Here is a 14,358-nt window from a genome sequence, read left to right as displayed (position 1 = left end):
TTCACATTACAAAATAAATTCAATTATAGAAATGATTAAGATCAATCTAATGTCTCACCATAAGTAGGAGTGCCATTTTGAAACTTATACTTGAGTGTTTTCAAAGTCCAAAGTTTCATTTGTTTTGTTTTTAAACTGCACGGGTTCATAAAGGCTTTCCGCCTTTTTGTTTAGGATTAACTAAATCAGGCTGCAGCCTCAAGACACTTCAGAGGATTACATCGTGTTGGTTTCTCCTGACATATGTCCACATAACTCCACAGACTCCAGTATTACATAGTGGAGGTATGTGGCATAACTTCTGTCTAGGACACAGCCAGATGCCAGCACACAATGTTTTCATTTAGATTGCTGTAGCAGTAAATCACCACAAACTTAGTGACATAAAACCACACAAATTTCTGATCTTCTAATTGCATAAAATGGAAATTCAACACAGGTGTCACCTGACTAATATTAAGCTAGGTGGCACTACATTTCTTCTGAAGGCTTTAGGGGAGAATATATTTCTTTGCTTTTCTCAGTTTCTTGAGGATACCTACTGTAGCGGGCTGAGTGGTTACCCCAAAATATATGTGTACATCATAGTCTCCAAGATGTGTGAATATTATTAGATATGATTAAAAATATAATGTGATTAAAATTATTATGGCAAAAAGTGTGATTAAGTTCTGGACATGAAGAGGAGGAATTCCTGAATTATCTAGTTGGCCCTTTATAATAGTGGAGCAAAGGAAGATTTACCAGACACACCAAGGAAAAGGCAATATAAAGATGGAGGCAGAGACTAAATTGAGGTGGCCACAAGCCAAGGAAGCCAGCAACCAGCAGATACCAGGAAGCAAGGAAAACATGATTTTGCTCTGCAAAAGGACCACAGATCTGTTGACAGCAAGATTTTATATTTCTGGCTTGTAGAACTGGTAAAAAGTAGATTTCTTCTGTTTTAAGACAACAACTTTGTGATGCCTGTTTATGGCAACCCTCAGAGAGGAGCACCAATATGCTTCCTGGCTCACAATCCCCATTCTCCATTTTAACAGCCAACAATAGCAGGTCTACTCCTTCTGATACTGATATCTCTTTCATTCTCACATTCAACCACATTCCACTCTGGCCACAGTCAGAAAGTGTACACTACCTTTACAGATTCATGTAATTACAACATCCAGAATAATCTCCTCATCTTAAAGTCCTTACCCTTAACAACTTCAAAGTCCTATTGTCATCTAAAATAATATAAGGATAGATTCCAGGAATGAGGCATCAGGATCTTTGGGAAAGATTATTCTGCCTATCACACAGTAAAAGACAATATGGAACCATGTTTAATATCTTAATGCTTCTTTCAGAAAATAGAAGCATTGTTTCCATTCACATTTTATTTACCAAAGCAAGTCTTATGGATATTTCTGAGTTCCACAATAGCACATTTAAAAAGGATATTAAGCAAAAGAATAACAATACACCCTTTCCAAGAGTGCCTAGCAGCTTTACTGTAATACAGGGAAACATGGAGCAACTCAAGATATTGCATGAGAAAGGCAGTAGGGTGGAGAAAGTGAGAAAATGGGCCTTTGTCTCAAGGGGAATTTATAACTATTGTAATAGCATAAATAAATGGCAACTTCCCTAAAAGAAGAGCAGACAAATACACTAAAGAAAACTCATTTCAATCCATCTGAAAATGATCCATTAATCTACAGAAAGCCACAAAAGATGTCCAAGAAAGATGGAGGCTTCATATTCAGAGCCTTTGCTGTTCATCTACATGTTTCAGCTTGAGAAAGCATCCTCATCACCACTCTTCACCAAATGTGGCTTCAAGACCTGTGTCAGTTCCCACAATAATGGGATCTGAAGTCCATACATGCACCTTGATGTTTTCAGGTATCTTTTTACATCACAATGTATTTTTAGTTAGAAATTGTCTTATATTGGTACTAAATTGGAATGAAATTCATCAAAGTTGCTCAATATATTTTGAACTAAGTAAAGAATTGAAAAGTGAGTGAAAACTAGTTAACAAGTAAAGACATCCCAAAAATGTAATGTCAGAGAACAAGAATGTTGGCCAAATACTAAGTTGAAAGAAATTATAGGTGGAAAACAGGTAGGGAAGCTGGAAGTTTACTATACCACAAATCTATTTATCCAGCTATCTATCACCTATGCAGCTCAGTCACTAAAAATGTCACAAGAAGGATTCTGTTCTATTAAATAGGTAACAGTGTGTTAAGCATGTTAGAATATCAGTTCACAGAGAAATATTGATCCAAAATAAACATTAGTTAGACACTGAAAATAGTAACATGGAATGTGTGGTCAACATTTAAATGAGCAAGTCCAATTATTCTCAGTGCTAATATACCATTCAGGATTGTTCTCTATGTACACTAGCCTTCCTCTAGTTTAAAGAATTGAGGAGAAATATGGACAACTCTACAATCATAATTGGAAACCATAACACTCCAGATTCAATTATGTAGAGAAGAGCCAGATGCACATGAAGTGAGGAATTGAAGCTGCAGCAACAAAGTAAGTCAGTCACCTCACTGGCACAGGAACAGCCCTAGAAGAATACACATTCTTCTTAAGTGTATGTGGGACATTCCCCATGATATGCCATGTGGTAGTTCACAAAACAATTCTTAATAGATTTAAAAATCGACATATCATACAAGTTATCTCGTCTCGCAGGAAAAGGATTAAGTTATGAATCAATAACAGGTGGAAAATTGGAAACTTCACAAGTATGTAGAAAGTAAATCACAAACTCTTAAACAACCAATGAGTTAAAGAAGAAATTGCAATAAAATTTAGAAGATGCTTAGAGACACACCTGCAAGTTTCACAGTCGTGTTTTAGTGTTAAGAGAGAAATTTACAGCTGTAAAATTTTACATGAAAAAAAGGAGAAAGATTTCCAATAATTATTAACTTCTATTAACTTCACAAATTAAGGAAATAGAAAATGGAATAAACTAAACATAAACTAAGAGGAAGGAAGGATATCATAAATATTAGAACAGAACTAAAGTAGAAAAGCAATACAGAAATAAATCCAAGAACAAAAAGTTCTTTGATAAGATCAGCAAAATTAGATTTATAAAGAAAAAAGAGAGAAGAGCAAATAGCCAAAGTGAGAAATTAAAACAATGATGTTACTGTGAATCTTATGGAGATTTAAAAGAGATTTTAAGAGAATGGTAGTAACAATTATATGCCAATAAATTAAATAATTTAGAAGTAATGGGAAAATTTCTGAAATATACAAATTACCTAAATTGATTCAAAAAGAAATAGAAAATCTAATGCAATTGTAACAAATAAATAAAATTATCAGAAATTTCATGATGAGTAATAGTCCTGAAATAGATGGTTTACTAGTGAATTCTACCAAATATTTAAAAAACTAATGCCATTTATTCTCAAACCTTTCTAAAGAAATTGAAGGGGAATACTTCCTACAAAGCCAACATAAATCTGATACTAACTGCATTCTATGAGATCAATATTATCCTGATTCCCAAACTAAAGACAACACAAGAAAAGAAAATTAAAGACAAATATTCATTGTGACTAGAGATGTAAAAATTCTTAACATAATAATAGGAACTGAATTCAACATCAGACTAATTGTGTTTGCAAGATGGTTCACTGAACATTATCAATCAATTATGACATGTGAGTGCATTGTCAGACTAATGTGATGATATATTATATCCCTTTAACATAACAAAGGGAGAAAAAAAAATCACAGAATCATCTCAATTGATACACAGAAGGCATTTGACCAAAAACACTTTCATGATAAAAATACTCAACAAAGTAGGAATAGAATATCCTCAACATAATAAAGAACTTTTATGAAAAACTAACAGCTAATATCCTATTCATTGAAAGACTAAATGATATATCCCTATGATCAGAAACATGACAAAGATACCTGCTTTTACAACTCTATTCAACATTCCTTTAGAATTTCTAGCCAAAGCTATTAAATAATAAGAAGAAATCAAACCATCAGAGTTTGAAAGAATTAAAGCCATCTCTTTTGGTAGATGATATGATTTATGTATAGAAAACAACAAAGAATCCATAAGAAAGCTGCTAGAGTTAACATACACTTTAACAAATTTGCAGGATATAAGATCAGTTCTCAAAACTCCATTGTATTTCTGTCTACCAACAATGAATAATCAAAAAAAATTAAGACAACAATTCCTGGTATGAAAGATATCTAAATAAAAAAGCAGGAAACAAAATTATCTCTTTCTGCAGATGATATAATCCTATATGTAAACCCAAAGAGCACCTAAAAACCTGTTACTACAGTTGCAGGATACAAAGTTGGATACAAAAATCAGTAGCATTTTTGATATTTTATTAACTGACACATAGATAGTATTTAATACCCAAATAACAATGTAGTTGAAAAAGAAATTAAGACAACAGAGTCACTTGCAATAGGGTCAAAAGAAAATAAACTATTTAGGAATTATTTCAGAGAAACTTAAGGGCTCAGTCTGCTGTCATAAAAGTATACAGGCCAAAAGTAATATGTATGACACTGCTGATGAACAAGCATTCAGAATGTTCCCAGCCAGTGTTGCCAGCAGAAGCTTGGTGGACTCTGATTATAAATGCGTATATAGAAAGTGTGCATTTCATTGAAGGAAAACTACTTCTCTCTCTAGGACGCAATTGCTCAATTTGAGTAAATTGATGTTGGTTGATGTGTGTCTTCCATTATAGTTTGCATCTAAGAGTTTCAGTTAATGTTCATTATCTTGGTATAATTATCAACAATTTATCTTTTCCTTTAAAATGTGATTTTAAAATGTGATTAAGAAATAAATTGTATTTTCTACTTTCATGCTGGGGATCCAGCTTTGGTTTATTGTTTTGACTATTTGTAGCAGTTGTGTTAGCCATATAAATCTTTTTAAGCCCTTTTAGAATCTGCTATGACATCATCCATGAGGATAACTTTTAATTTTAAAACTCCAGTTTTAAGTCCTGATAAACCTTAGATTCCACTTCTATGTCTATAGCAAATCCATCTCCTAAACCCTTATCATACTTAGGAGATCTATTCCGATTAAACTGCTGTAATAATTTGAATTACTTTTCCATTGTGTGTCATGGATAATTATTCTCATTATTCAAAAACACTAAAATTCTAAGTGCTTTTGTCCTATCTCTAGGAGGATAATCACCCAGACTTTCATCATTCAAGGTATTAGCCATTGAATGCTCAGGGTACATATATTTTATTAATTAAGGTTGGTACAGAAACAGATTCACTATAGTTACTCAAAGAAGGAATCACTTAAAACATTTATACATTTATGCTCAGAAAGACCTCAGACTAGTATGACCAGCTCTTAGTTTGGGAAGGAAAAGTTCCCAAACTGACTTATCAGGAAAACCACTATCTATGACACTTGTGTACTTGGGACATCTGAAGTTCACTATTGAATTGTTGCATGTAAGATCACACCTTGATAATTGAAATCCAAGGATCAGAGATGAGAATCAGAACTCTTCACCATGCTGCAAACACACATTTCTCTCTGCCACTACTGAAGCTGGTGGCCAGTGCTCAAAATCAGAGTCTGGCTATTCCCATCTTCACACCCAGAAATGAGAAACAGGACTTGGAGTTCTGTTGCATCAAGAAAAAAACAAAGCAAAACAATAAAATGAATCAGAAAGTCCATCTTTGTAATCCTGCTCCACAAGTGCAAACACAAAAGAAGGCAGACTGAGGCCTCCTTATGATTTCTATGCTCTAATATCACTGAATACATCTAACTGTTGCAACTTAATTTTTATGTAGACCCTTTGCCGCCCAAAATTATGGGAGTGTGTATCTTTGCTTTTCATGTACTTCAGTATAGGAATAACTTGTATGAGAGAGACAGAAGAATGGATTCTAAATGCCAAGGGACAATCTTCATCCACATGTGCCAAATGGAAGCACACATTCCTTTATGTTACCTTGTGCTTTGTCTGTGAACTTCTTAATGTTGATACCCACAAATTAAACAGAATGTTTATAATCTAGAAACCACTCAATGGATATGTCTTTAATTGAATTGGAATATTTGGAGGAAATATTTACAAATATACAGATATATATGTACAGTAATAAAATAATATTTTTCTGAAATGAGAATGGCAAATGAGGTGAGACACGTTTTGAACTACACCATACAAAGGAGAGATGATGAAGTCACAACTGCCTTGCCAAGAGGAAAGATTATTCAGTGAATGGATATAATGACATGATATAAAAACATCACAGTTTTTACATGCTTGAATAATTTCCACATGGAAAAAGATTTTACAGATTAAGCAGAAGTAGCCAAAAAATCGAACATGAGGGTATATACATTCTGGGAAACAGTCTTTCAACTCAATCTGAGAAACAAATTTCAAACTCCTAAAAGCTTCAGGTTAGGCTCTCTTGTGTTATGTGTCTCTCCTGGATGGTGAGTACAAGGTCAGGAAAGAATGGGTGGACCTTCATTCTCCTGTCTCCAGAGGCAAACTACAAGAAATGCTCCCAGGACATCCCTTCAAAATTATTTTCTTGGAACGCTCCTAAAATTATTTTGAAAAAAAAAAAGACTCCATGATCAAATACATTTGTAATATCTTAAATAGCACCCATGTTTAGTACAGAACTCTTTGAAATTTAAACATGTTCATGAAAATTTTAAATATCCAAAAGGACAGACGAGTGTAAGGAGTGCTTCCAGAATCAACTGTTTGCTAGTATTTTGTTCTGTGTGTTTTCATGGGGGTGTGGTGTCCAGTGATTTGGTCTTGGTAGGAAAGTGCTCTACCACTGACCCTCTGCCACTGGTGTTTTGAGACAGGATCTGGCATCAAATTCTGGATCCTTCTGCTTCTACCTCCCAAGTTTTAGGACACCTGGTTTAGTGTTTGTTTTTATTCCAGGTCACCATTACAAAAAAATAAGTAAATATCATCAGGGAAAGGGTAGTTAGTTTTCAGTAAAAGAAAAATCAATGAAAAAATGTTCTCCTATGATGTAAATAGCATGTCCAATGGAGAAGATGAAAAAATGAGAAGAGGAAAAGAAGGAGAAGGAAAATAAGAGGCAATGTGTGAGGAAACAAAGAAGGAAAGAAGAATGAAGAGGAAAAATGAAAAATTAAAGGGGAGGAAAATGGAGGGTTGATGGTTGGATTCCAGCACAGAATTGACCTCTAGAATGAGTAAGAGATTTATTCCCAAGAACATTTTTATATTTTTATAGTAGCATACAGGACAAATCCCAGAGAAAGGAGGATGCACTCTGGAAATGCAAACTTTCAAGCCTCCCTTAGCCTTTTAAGCCCATTTCAGTGTTTGTTACAAACTCTTTGGGGTGATGAAGATGTTCCTACTTGGCCATGCCCTTTATACACAACTAGAAGCCTGGGCCTCATCGCAGCCGCCTCAACTGTTGGTGCTTTGCTCTCCAGCAGCTCTCCTGGTTAAGAGGCAATGTTCTGAAAGAGTGGGCTGTTGCAGTATTTACTACCTAGCAGCTTGGGTGATTTGGGAGAGCAGCACTTTAATAATGCATTCAAGAAGAGACTCTACAGCAATATGATACAATTCATGGCTACTTAAGGAAAATTGATCTTAAAGAAAATCAAGCTTGGTTAGGCAGCTATTTTTTCAACAGCAAGTATAATGAACACCACAAATAATTAGAAACACAGACATTAAAAATTATTAGATTTCTATACAGGGAAGGGGTTTGCATGAATCCCATTTGGTACCAAATAAGCAACAGAGTAGTAATACTGCCTCTGGAAAACAGAAGTAGTCTGATAAATTATTGTGTTCCTGTAAAGTCAGCAGTTGCCAAAAACAACTGCAAAATCTGAAGCTGGGACAACCATGGGGTAATAGAACCCTCCGTCTACAAATCCTCCATTGGTGCTTCTTTCTTCCATTAGTAAATGAGGAAAGCAAGTAATTGTTTAGATGGAAGTGAGTGCTGGGTATGCACATACTGCCTTTGTGAGTTATGCAAATACATCGTTGTTATCCTTGGCCAAGATGTGCTAATCTGGTCAGTTCATATTGGATAAAGATACATTGTGAGGAATAGAGAGTGAGCAATTTCATTGTGGGAATTTCTCAGTGTGCAAATGGGCAAACCTTGAGGTTCAGGTCACTCACTTGGCAAGCCTTCTGATGCAATCAAGAGAGGTCATAACATGAGCTGTTTGAGGCTGCTGTTTGGGATACATAGCAGATTGTTTTCCAATAAGTAGAAAGAATGCAGTCTTAAATTGCAATAAAAATATGGTATAGGAAATAAGTGTGCCAGTTATATAATCATTTATTCTCTATCAAGTGTTAGTACTATATATAATCGAATGTTCCATACTTTAATGTGACTGACAGTGCACCAGGTTTGCTTACACCAGCACCACAGAGAACACATGAGTGATGTATTGTGCTGGGATATAACTATGGGTATGTCAGTGGAAAGTAGGAATTTTTCAGTCCCATTACAATCTAATGGGACCACTGTCACATATGATGACTATCATTAACTGAAATATCATTATGTAGTACATGGACCTAATTTTCTTCCACTTGCAACTCTATTCAGTGTTTCAAAAACTGACTGCCTTTGCTGCTGCATTCTATCTGCCACCTGTGATGTGTGCTTTGCTATAAATTTGAGTTATTGATTCTCAAGTTGGAGGTCTGAAATTCTAACTCCCACTCTTCAGACAAAACTTCATAAAGAGTTTTCAACCAGAAACTTCAAAACATTCCTTATCTCCAAGATTCCGATATAGTAACTGGTTAAGAAGGCTATGTCAAATTTTCTCCCACCCCTTTCCCTGGAGACTTCCTTCAATTGGTAAAACATGCTTTTCTTCACTCAATATCCACAAAACATCAGTGAAGCTTAATCTCCGAGGAAAATTATTTCTCATTACAAAAGTTCAATTTTCTGCCACACAGGGAAAGTGAGTAGTTGAACCGGCAATAGACCTAATTATAGACTTGGCAAAATATAGCTGCAGCATGACCACATTTATAATGATTGTCAAATTGCTTTAAATAAGTTAACAGTAAATATGTTAAGAGATTTTCTAATTAAAGAAAGCTTTAGATAATTTTATGACATAAAAACAATCTAACATAAGGTCTGTTGTCATTTATTTTAAGTGTTTAAATATTTGGCTAATAAAATGTACACAGGATGGTTAGGTGGACCATGATAAGCCACCAAGAGCCAGCAAGCATGGAAACTGAGACTTAAGACATGAACTTCAGGTGCAACCTTCAAAGTCAGTGTTTGAAGTCCTGAAATATCCCCAAGTTTCAATTTCCTATTCTGGAAATGGTAATAATAATATTTAACTTTCTTCAAATCAGAGCTTTTCTTTGAATTATTGATTAAAACAATGTATGGAAAAGCAACTTATAAGAAGCCAATTCAATATAAATATGTGTGCTATTTTTCAACACTGTGAACTGCTAAAAATGGTTTAAAAGCTAACTTGAAGTAATGTACTTTTCAGATCACCTTAAATGGTTATGTAAAGGCATATTATTCTGATTTGGCTTGGAAATGGAAATAGCTGATTCTTTTCTTTGCAACAAAAAGTAATTTAGAGCTGATCATATGCTGTTGTCCCTTGCCAACACTCGCAGGCATAGTTAGTACACTGCCAGTCACCATGCCCATGACCCCCTGACTTTAATGCTTCTGTTTCTGCTTCTTAAATTCCTCTCTGAAAAGAACATGTGAGAGAGGGTAAATTCTCCCAGCAACTGCAGCAATGCAAGCTGAGAAAATTGAGAAGGAAAGGACCAGGTTACTAAGGGGCATCCAAGGACACCCAAGGAAAGGGGTCACCATTCAGTTTGTCATTGCAGGAGTCCTGAGAGCCCTAGTTTCCCAGCCTCCCTCATTGCTGACTTCTTGGGGAGATGCTGTCATTTTATGACTTAGGTAGAATTCACCTTCTCATCTCTGTCTTTATTGCCTGCATTTGGGCTCTTGTCTCCTCTCCTGGCTTACTCACTCCATGCTCTGTCTCCACTCTGGCCTTCTGAAGCCATCCTTCTACATGCTCCCAGCATGGTCAAAAACATCAAGTTAGTGAAGTCCTCATTCCTCATTTAAAGTCATTGAATTTTATTCACATCTTCTCAGAAGAAAATCTACAGCAGAAATCACAGAGCAAGAGTCCTCTATTTGTCTGGCCTCTGCTTCCCTGTGTCCTCACATGTGCTTCCTCCACACCTCAGTGACACCACTACAGAGAGATCGCCACCTTATTTTCAGGAAGGTCTCTCCTCACCATTTCATTAAAATATCCCCAATCATTTTTGGAAATATGATTCCTATGCCAGAAAAAACTATTTAAACTGTATGAGTCAATGTGTCTTGATATTTTATCCAAGTTTACCCAGCTGAATGGGTGCACTTGACATCCCAGTCAATTGTTAAACATCTCCATCATCGCAAAAGAAACCCTTCATTCTCAACTTCCATCCTCCCTCACCTCGACATCCCTCCTAGTCTTAAGCATTCACCCATCTGCTTGCTATCCCTATAGACTTTTTGTTTTGGAGATTTCATATAAATAGAATCATATGACATATGGACATTTTATGACTTGACATATTTAATGCCCTCTGACTACCAGTGATACAGTGGCAAAGTAAAATCAGGATTATGTTCCTTTTTAAGGCTAAATATTGTTCCATTGTACAAACACATCCCATTTTGTTTATCAGCTATTCATCAGGAGGCAGACATCAGGTTGTTTCCACCTCTTGGCTATGTGAGTTATACTGCTGTGAGCCTTCACATTCGAGATTTTGAATGAACGTGTGTTTTCATTTCTCTTATTTATATATCAAAGAGTGGGATTTCTGGATCCTATGGTAAGTCCATGTCTAGTCATTTGAGAAATTACAAAGCTCTTTTGCAAGGTGGAGTTCCTATTTCTCTACATCCTTCCCAGTTATTATTATTATCTTGCTTGATGTTGGCCATGTTAGTGGATGTGATGTAGAACCTAGCTATAATTTTGATTTGCATTACCTCAGTTCATGATGTTTAGCATATTTTCATACAATTATCAGTCATTTCTTTTCCTTTTTCATTTTAAATTATTTATTTTTGTGTTTTGCCACAGTGTCTCACTATGTAGCCCAGGCTGGCTTTGAACTTGTGATCCTCCTGCCTTCATCTTCCAAGTTACTGGATTAAAGGCATACACCACCATTGGCAAACATCTTTCTTGAAGACAGGTCTGTTCAGTTTCTTCGCCAATTTTTTATGCACATTATTTGTCTTGTCATTTAGTTGTAAGAAATCCTGATACAGTTTTCTACATAGAAGTACGTCATCAGATATGTGATTTGAAATCATTTTTCACCTTTTTTTATTGATTGTGCCTTTTGAAGAACAAAAATGTTTATTTTTTTCTTTTATTCATATATGCATACAATGTTTGGGTCATTTCTCCCCACTTCCTTCCACCTCCTCCCTTATCCCCCTGCCCCCCTCAATCCCTCGCTATCAGGCAGAAACCATTTTGCCCTTAAAAAATGCTCAATTTTGAAGAACCCCCAAAATACCTATTTTTTTCTTTTACTTCTCCTGCATTTGGTGTCCTATTTAAGAACATTTTACCAAATCATACATGCAGATTTTATCCTTTGTTTTTACTTAGAATTATAGTATTAAAGTCATTTTTAATCATTTTTGTGTATGTATAGTGTAAGGTAAGAAAACAATTTCATTCATCTAAATGTTTATATCCAATTTTCCTAGTAATATTTATTAAAAAACTATTCCTTCCCCAATGAATAGTCTTGGCATCCTTGCAATAAATCAGCTGACCACATATTTTATATTTGCAGTTGGCATTCTAACCTATTGAACTATAAGTCTATCCTTGTGCCAATGTCTTAATTATTGTGTTCCACAGTAAGATGTGAAATTGATATATCAAAGACAGAACTGGATAATATGTGCAGTGTTGGGGGTACTTGTGGGAGGGAAAACAGTGAATGATGGAGATTAAGGTGAGGGAATATCGTTGATGGACTTTATTCACTTATGTGAATTAAAACAAAGAAACCTCTTGCAGTTGCTTTAAATTGGGTGGGGAGGGGGGTCAATGGGAGAGAGGATGGGGGGTGATCTTACCAATGTATAAGCCTATTTCAAATTGTCACAATGAATCACCCCTGTACAAAAAATATATCCTAATTTTTTTTTAAAAGAGTAAATGTTGGACTAAGAGTAAAAATTAGTCATATGTAACTAAGGATTCTTAGGCTGATGAGGACTTTTAAAGCACTAATGCAATAGATCCTCAAACATTAGAGATTCAAATGCATAATCACTTTCCCCTGATTCCACAAAAAAAAAGAGAATTTCACATCCTCCTACTTTGTTATTCTTTTTCAAGATTTAAAAAAATTTAATTAGTATATTTCATTAACATGTAATAACTGCATATATCAATGGGATTCATTGTGATGTCTCCATACATGCATCAGTATGCATTGGTCATACCCATCAATCCTTCTCCCACCTCCTCCCCCTGGCACTTTTCCCAGTCCCTAGTAATCACTACACATGATTGCTTTGATTACTGAAGACTACTGAGTAATCCCAGTGTATGTGATTTTCAATGCCATATACACTTTAAGAAACAACTTTCAATTTCTACAAAAAGTCATGTAGAATTCTGACAAGGATTTCATTAAATCTGGATATCAGTTTAAGAAGTACTTGGGCTGGTGGAGTGGCTTGAGTGATAAAAGCACCTGCCTAGAAAGCATGAGGCCCTCAGTTCAATATCCAGTACCACCAACAAAAAAACCAAAAAAGGAACAACTGACATCCTCACAGGATGCTTTCTTCTGATCCATGTGCATGGGACAGTTTCCAGTTATGTACATCTTTAAAATTATTTACCAATGGTTTATATTTTGAGTGTAAAGATTTGTATCTGCTGGGTCAAATTTATTTCTACATATTTTATTATTTTTACAATGCTGTAAATGAAACCATATTCATAATTTCATTATGAATATAATAAATACTGATTATTGCAGTATACAGAAATTCAGTGGGTGTTTATATTGATGTTATGTAGCCCTGTGATTCTTGTTTCTTCTTTGTAATCATATTTTTGTAGACACTATGTCTGATGCTGTGGCATCTGTAAATACAAATAGCTGTACTCTTTTCCAATATAAGCAACTTTTTATGGATTTTAAGGAAAAGCCAAATGCTCTGGATAAAAAGTACAACAAAATGCTCAACAGAAGTGGCTAGAGTAAATATCTGTGTCTTTGTCTTGATCTTGAAGGAAAATACTCATTTTTAATAGTATTTTGGTATTAAGAATTTTTCATAGATAACCTCTACCAAGTTGAAGATGTCACTGTTGTTATACATTTTTAAATGTTTTTGTCATGAAATGGGGATGGACTTTGTCAAATGATTTTCCTGCACTTATAGAGATCATGTTGTTCCTGTTTTTCTTTTATTGATGTGGTATATAACCTTGATTAATTCCAGATGCTAAACCAACTTCACATTCCTGAGATAAATAGCACTTAATCATTATTTATAGTTTTTTATCTGTTTCAGGATTGAACATAATGTTCTATTGTGGATATTTGTATCTATAGTCATAAAAATTAATGCTCTGTATTATCCTTTTCTTTCCTTGATTTCTTAATTTCTTAGTGCTGGGAATCCAACCAGGGCTTCACTCTTGCTAGTGAATCACTCTAAAGTGATTTTATATTAATAAAATGTTTGGAAGTAGCTTTAGGCCAAATTTACCAGAGGATTATTTTTCTCTAAGCACAGCCATGGCTGAATACTATAGGCTTTGATATGCTTTGGTATATTATGTCTTCATTTTCATTTATCTCAAAATATTTCTGAATTTCTTTTATGATTTTCCTTTTGACCTATTGGTTATTTAAGTATATGCTTAATTTGTTGTGGTTCCAGGACAGCCTGGGCAAATAGTTTCAAGAAATTCCATCTCCAAAAGAGCCAGAGCAAAACAGGCTGGAGGTTTGGTTCAAGTGACAAAGTGCCTGCATTGCAAGCACTAAGCCCTGCATTCAAACACTAGTCCTGCAAAAAAAAAAGATGAAGAGATTAGAAATATATTTTTGAAAAAGCATTCAGGAATATTCAAAAACAAATCTGCAATTCTGATAATAGCCAAAAATAGAGGAGTTCTTATACCAAGTAAGCACAGAAAACATGTACAAATAATCATGATTTCTTTGGACAGTCCATGTAAGTATT

Source organism: Castor canadensis, chromosome 3, assembly GCF_047511655.1.
Source record: "Castor canadensis chromosome 3, mCasCan1.hap1v2, whole genome shotgun sequence".
NCBI lineage: Eukaryota > Metazoa > Chordata > Mammalia > Rodentia > Castoridae > Castor > Castor canadensis.
The sequence above is the reverse complement of the archived record's forward strand: the minus strand, read 5'-3'. Positions refer to the sequence as shown.